Source organism: Eleginops maclovinus, chromosome 1 (genome assembly GCF_036324505.1).
Source record: "Eleginops maclovinus isolate JMC-PN-2008 ecotype Puerto Natales chromosome 1, JC_Emac_rtc_rv5, whole genome shotgun sequence".
Lineage (NCBI taxonomy): Eukaryota > Metazoa > Chordata > Actinopteri > Perciformes > Eleginopidae > Eleginops > Eleginops maclovinus.
The window spans coordinates 16,307,565-16,313,565 of NC_086349.1; positions in this window are offsets into that span (position 1 = coordinate 16,307,565).

The window sequence follows — 6,001 nt, forward strand, 5'->3', positions numbered from 1 at the left end:
AATATTTCATTGTGTTTACTGCCCCTAAGTGGCCAAAAGAAATAAAACATTCAGCAAAAAATTGCACTGCATTGCAAACTCCCAAAAAGTGCAACCCTAGAGGGTCCCAAGATAGATCTAAAGGGTTATAAAAAGATTAGCTGGGTATTAAGAAATGAAATAACATTTGATTTAAATAATCATTGTTTTTTCCCCCAATTCTAAAGATTTCTATAGCTAGTACGTTACCCCTTTAAGGCCCTCAAAACAGAGGAGGAACGTATGATTGAATAGATCTGTTCAAAGCCTAATAGAAAAAAGGGCAACAACTACATTTTCCTCCATAACATTTAACAAGCACAGAGCGTTGTCAAGCCCAACAAACAGTAGGTGTTAATTGGGCTCAGTGAAGGCTGCAAGCATAGTTATTAATTAAATAATTTTCATGATGATTTCTCCACTCACTTTTTCCGGTTATTTTTTACAGATTTAAAAAACATGTGTGAAGGTGACAAGCAAGGCAGTGAAGGGCAACCAAGATAAATTGATCCAACAAAAAAAATGCACCTATACACAAATGATATTATATTACACTGGTAATAATTGACTTGCATGCCCTTATCATTTTAGTTGATTTTCGTTCTTTGTTGATGCATATTTTTTTTTAAGTTTGCAATTTATCAAATTACAAAACTGCAAATGACAATCAATGAAAGAGAGGTCTCATCGGGCTATTGCCAGTTGGCCACTTGTTGGCCAGTGATTTATAATACAACTAGGGCTGTCAACGTTAACGCGTTAACACCCGCGATTAATCTTGAAACCATAACGCGTTAAAAAAAATAATTAACGCAAATTAATCATATTATCAAGTTTGAGCCCAACTTCCTACCGTAATTCCAGCGCGCATGTTTACCTGGCTGAATTACTGAACGGCGTCACAAACACAGATAACACGATGACTGAGGAGGCGTTCCCTGGTGTGCTTAACGGTACATTTCGTTTTAAAAAGCTTCCAGACGGAAGTTTAGATAAAACCAAAGTTGTGTGCACATATTGCAGTGATGAACTGTCTTTCCACCGAAGCACAAGCACATCTTTGCTGATGCTAGCAAAGATGCTAGCACTGAGACAGCATCAAGCCGTGTTCGCCAAACTACACTGGCAGAGTGCAGCAAGGGCAAGTCTGTCAACAAAGCGACAACAACTAAGCTAACCAATGCTATCGCTAAATGGATCGCCTCAGATGACCCATCATACAAGCCACCTGATAGGGTAACTATTGTCACAAGAATTCATGAATTGTTTGGCAGCGAAAAGGCAAAGAAAGCGGAGCAGTTGGCACAAGCTACATTTATTGCACTGACTGGAGACCACTGGACATCAGTAAGCAACCATAACTACCTCGGTGTAACAGCACACCTAATCGATGACAAATGGCAACTGCACTCGTTCGCTTTAGGTGTGGTGAAAACAGAGGAAAGGCGTTTTGCAGAAGCATGTGCTAGTCAGTTTCTTGAAGTTGCAAAGGTGTGGGATATTACAGACAAGGCCACCACTATAGGAACTGACAGCGCGCGCAATATGATCGCGGCAGCAAGGAATCTACCATTCGAGCACATGCCCTGTGTAGCGCACATTATACAGAGGGTAATCACAGTGCCTCTCCGTGACAGCGGGTTTGACGATGCTTTAGCCAAGTGCCGTAAAATAGTCGGACATTTCAAACACAGTCCTGCAAACACAGCAGAGCTGAAACTTCAGCAAGCCTCTCGTGGGCAAGAAGAGCAGTCACTTGTCCAGGACGTACCCACGCGCTGGAATTCAACTCTCGAAATGATAAAGCGTGTCCAAAACAACAAGGAAGGCAACGCTAGCACAGCAGAAGCACAAATTAGCCATGCTAACCTCAGCTGAATATGACAGGCTGGCAAAGTTGGAAACACTGCTGGAGCCATGCAGGTAAGGTGACTTCACATCTCCAATACTTATCATCTCAAATTTTATTTTCTGGCAAATACAATTAATATAATAGTCACTTTGTTATTGTATGTCAGAAATAATTTTAGGCCTGTCCCCTAAATGGGTGTTAAATGAATTAAAAGTGTAGTCATTAATACTGTTGGTTTTGTGTGTTTGTAGGTATGTCACTGAGCTCCTGGGTGGTGACAAATATGTGTCCTGCTCTGTAGTGCTGCCTGCACTCTGCCACCTCTTGTACGATGGAGGTCTCAGATGTTGACCCTGCCTACATAGTGCGCTACATAGTGGCTAAAGGTAGCAACAGCTCTAGATCCCAGATTCAAGGACCTCAGGTGCCTGCCCAAAGCAGAGAGGGAAGAGGTGGGGCAAAAGCTGAGTGAGATGCTGAAGGACAGAGAACCTGCATCACAGCCATCCAGAGAGGAAATTGAACCAGAGCAACTAAAGAAGAAGAAGATGGCCCTCCTACTGATGGGGTCAGAGTCAGAGTCTGATGATGAGGCACCATCCACAGACAAAACTGTAGACAGGTATAAAGCAGAGCCCAGTGTCGGCATAGAGGCATGTCCACTACAGTGGTGGGCGGCACACACAGGTGCTCATGGTGAGCTGGCCCATATTGCACAGAGGTACTTGGCTACACCTGCCTCAACAGTGCCATGTGAGAGACTGTTTTCTTTGGCAGGCCACATTGTGCAGAAAAGAGGTCCGCTCTGTCATCTGAAAATGTCAACAAGCTAGTCTGCCTGAGCAACTGGTTGAAAGAAAAGTAGACTGTATGAACAGGTTGACTGGAGTCATGTCACACAAGTTCACGCTGTTTAAAATAATCTTATTCAACTAAGAGTGAAAAGGGACTGCTCACTTTGTATCTTCAAAGACACTATGGCATTCAGTTTCTTAATAGGCCCACTGTTACTCACTACAGCATTCATTTGGGTGAGATGTTACTTTGCAAACTCTTTACAGGCAAGTTATTTACATTCACTTTGTAGCAGACGTTACTTTGTAACTGTTTTTATGTGGTTTTCTGCTAATCCTTCTAGTCTGCAGTTCATTACGGATGTTGTGGGCAATGCCAAGCACTCCCTGACACTTCTTACTCAGCAAATTAATAGATTCTAGTTCAGAAATGATCTCAACTAAGCTGAGATCTTATAATAAAGTAAAAACTTTGATTCCTCTAACCAGTTTGTCATGCATTTCTTTATTCCAACACCACACATGATGTATTTGTTTTATCTCCCCCCAAAAATACAAGTAAATACTAGTATTTTAAACTTGTGATTAATCGTGATTAATCACAACCTGTTATTGTGATTAACTCGATTACAATTTTTAATCGTTTGACAGCACTAAATACAACCCTTCATGTTGCAGATTATGCCTGGTAATGGTGCGAATCCCAGACATTCAAAAAAAGATCATTTTAACAGACACTCGATGTCTCTCACTCTCAGTGGTACGGTGGATGTCCCTGACAATTATGTTGCTGTAATATGCTGCCCTCTTGTAGTGAAGTGAAGTTGGACAAAACAAATGTTCACGTTGGTGCAGAACAAACCCAAGAGGAAAAGAAGGACTGTCACTTATTTACTGTCTTCTTCAAGAACATTTGGATTCTGCACCACTCATTAAATCATCACCATTTCCCAGGTGCTTGGCTGTGCTCTCACCTTCACATGTTTACAGATCACAACGCTATTCAGATCTGGGCTTGTTGCCAGGAAACTTTACTGCAGCATGGCTGTCTGATCAAAGGTTTTTGGATGCAGGGAATAAGTATCAATCCTCATGCCTTTAAACAACGTTTACCATGATCATTTGTCAAACCCTGCATTCGTATAAATCATCTCCTTATAAATGAATGAAGAGTGCTTGAGTGACTTTCGATGAAGATGAATTACCTCACTAAGAGTGTTTGCAGTGTGACCTATACAAGGTGCTTTTCTGTCAGAGACGGAATCTCTTGTCCTGACTTTTTATAGTTGTGTTAACTAATCAAAGTGTTATGATAAAAGCGTAACTAACATTATTTTAAACAATTTTACCAAGCTTCAGTTAGTTCAGCTTAATTCACCTTGCCTAAAGTGACACCCTCACAAACAGACTTCACAGTCATCAACAATGACCTTAGATCAGGTCCATGGTTCTCAAGAGAAAAGGAAAAATACAAGGACTTCCAACTCTTAAATTGCTTACAGTTAAAACAACTATTTAAATGTGTCTAAAGTTAGCTTGCTCACAGTTATCAATATGATCACAGTAAAAGATAAGAGTTTCTAAATAAGACAACCTCATGATGGACCTGTTAAAGTTAAACTGTAAAAGTCAGATATTTTAATGGGGTTTATGACCTGAATGCATTTCTCTTGTTCACATGTTTAGAAGCACATGGCAACTATGAACAAAGGCAGGGACACAGTGCTCATGTCCCAGTCTTATCAGCCTTTCCTCTTTAGGCACAGCTTTGGTTAAAGTCCAAACCTCATTTGTTTTTGTTCCCTCTACCGTAATAAGTGTCGCAGCACAAACTTTGCTGCTCTGAGAATTCAGTTTTGAGACTGATGTCTGTGTACTTGTGAATGGCTGAAAATAACCACATGTTGGTCACATTAAACATCATCTAAGCATTTATTCTAGCCCTCTCCCTCTATCATGTCATTCCTGTCTTACTCCTTCTTCCCTATGATCAGCTTGGCAGACAATTTTGTTCCTGTATAAGGATATTTTCTAACCAGTGCCTAATTTCCCAGTGATAAAAGGATCTGCTCTTTGGACGTTCCCACTGCTCTCTATGGTTGTGGGGAAAATATTTATGTTGAACATGGTGTTGCTACTGGGTTACATGCTCCCAGTCACTGATGACAATGAAGGAAGAAATCCAGCAGGGGGCTACTCTTTCCTTTTCATTAATAGAAGATTTAGTTTGTATTTTGTAAAAAAGCTGAGTGCAGTGTTGGGCAACACATTTAGAAATAAGAGATCAATGAGTTCTAAGTTTAGTAAAACATTCATGTTAAAAATCATGTGATTTTTTTGTGTGACATTATTACAAGAATGCCTTTTTTTCCCTGGAAGAAACTATGACTTCTGTCTTTCTAAGAAGCCTTTCCATGACACACACTTATTTGACATGAAGCAGTCACATAACTTATTCCTCTGGTGTTCTTCAGTTTTGGACATCCCTGTTTATTGTTGTTAAAGAAATCTGAGACACTCGGGAGAAGCCTTTAATAACCCATGGCTATTTAGTCACAGTAGCAAGTTAAAAACACGCCTACGTGTTTAATAGAAAGTTTAAGATGAAGTGGAATGGAAAGGATAGTGGTGTGAAAACCATCCTTAACTGATCACTTCAGGGCTAAGTGCCTTAGGGAGTAAAAAAAAAGGAAGAAATGAAAAATCTTCTGGCTTCAGAAGAACATCCTTCAAGAACAAATCAATTTAGTGAGAAATGATAAGGCAACTTCCTTTTTAAAATTTCTGATGCCCCTACTATTTTTCAACTTGAGGTTTATATTACTCAACTGACATGTGGTTGGGAAATGCCTAAAGGAAATCCTGTTGTTTAATAATGTGATTACAAAACAAGCTCATTTCTTCAGAGAGGCAAGGCATTCCCTGGTTTAGTTTCTGTCTTTGTAGTAAGCTATTTGCTTTGTGTATGAGGTTTGACTTTGTAGTTACGCTGTCTTCAAATAGGCTTGTTTCCATACTTAATGTGTGCATGACAAACTATTTGGTAATTAGTTGTAGTCTCATGATAGACATAAGAAGAAAATCTCACAAAATATTGCAGTAAAACTATTAGATGCTATAACTTTATAGGAATTGTATGAAAGCTGAATAATTATCTTGTATCTATAAGGAAAATATCTTGAGGTTATTGTCAATGCTTATGTGGAAAGTTAAATCACTTCCAATTTAAGTACTAATTTATCATTGCTGTTAATCAGCCCTCCTTTCTCCTCCTCTTCTCTGCTCTTCCTCCTCCTCCCTTCTCTTTTCTCCTTTTTCTCTCTCCAGGGAAGGGATT